The sequence below is a fragment of the Dendroctonus ponderosae genome, unplaced genomic scaffold (assembly GCF_020466585.1).
Source record: "Dendroctonus ponderosae isolate FM_Combo_2020 unplaced genomic scaffold, Dpon_F_20191213v2 Dpon_F_20191213_5, whole genome shotgun sequence".
Taxonomy (NCBI): domain Eukaryota; kingdom Metazoa; phylum Arthropoda; class Insecta; order Coleoptera; family Curculionidae; genus Dendroctonus; species Dendroctonus ponderosae.
The window spans coordinates 385,551-386,841 of NW_026018715.1; positions in this window are offsets into that span (position 1 = coordinate 385,551).

Consider the following 1,291-nt stretch of genomic DNA (forward strand, 5'->3'; position numbering starts at 1 on the left):
GCAAAGTCTTCTAGTTGCAAAGAGCATGTCCGTTTGCGAAGCTTACGCTTTGAATAATGTTTAAAACATTTTTCCATTTGAAGTGAACGATATAGGCGAAAAATTTTCGATGGAATTGCGATTCGAGAAACCAATGATCAATGGGTAAATCAGACGAAACTAAGTGTGTGTGAGGATTAGCAAATAAACACGACTTGACAGTCAAATTAAACCTGAAGATCTGTTTGCTATGAATTGCTAAAGTTCCGGAAAGTTAGTCCGTTTTTTAACTTTGCTTGGTAAAAGTGACGAACAACGTTCAAACAGCGACAAAGCTCGTAAATGGGGGAATGATGTATGACAAACATTTTTCTTCAGTAAACATATGATTTGAACTCTGGGTGTCCTATTTATTCTTTATTCGTTCTTTGTTACTTAGTGCGTTTATTCGTTTTAATTAATGACATCACACGGAGTGGCAAATATGAACGAAAATTATGAACAAAATAGGGAAACATACATGCCGGAAACTGACAGCTATGTTGCGGACTTAGTGAATCTTTCTTCGGAAATTTTACTGTCCACATGCAACAAACTTAATGTGTACGCACGCTCTTGCGAAATACAAATGCGAAAGCTCTCTTCATTCCGAGCGGGAATAGAAAAAGAGAATACAATCTTTTGAGATATCGTGTCGCTTTCAATCTAGCGAAGGGTCGAGAGAATGTTTGAATTAAAAAATCGGCCCGCTCTTTAAGCATTTCATATGCATAATTTAAGACACCAATGCGCACCATTTGAGGGGAAATTGCCGAGGAGGTAGAAGTCAAATAGTATAGTTTGGTGGATGGTCTCGAAGAGAAATATGTCTTAAAGCTCTTTAAAATGGACGATGCGTGTGTAACAAACACATATCGTTTAAAATATACGATTGTTAGAGGAAATATACTATGGTAGCAAAAAATGGATGTTTCAGTCTTTAGAGATCAGAAAGCACAGATCATTGGTTGCAAAATTTGGCAATGAATATGGGATACACTGTGCGAATGTGTAATACTGTTCATTTTTAGTACTATACGAAGACCCCGCGTTGTCGGATACTAATCATATAAATGTCTTAGACAAATGTATGTACGTTTGTGGAGGAATCGTTTAGCATTGTGATTGAACATTTTCAGTTGAAAAACGAATGTCAGTTTATTGTAAAGCGCATTGCGAAGGATCATGGTTTTAAAACCAAAGTAATAGTCGAATAGTAGGAAAAGCCTGGCAAGTGTTTGTTTGATTCTTGAAAACTTAAAAAATCACTAAT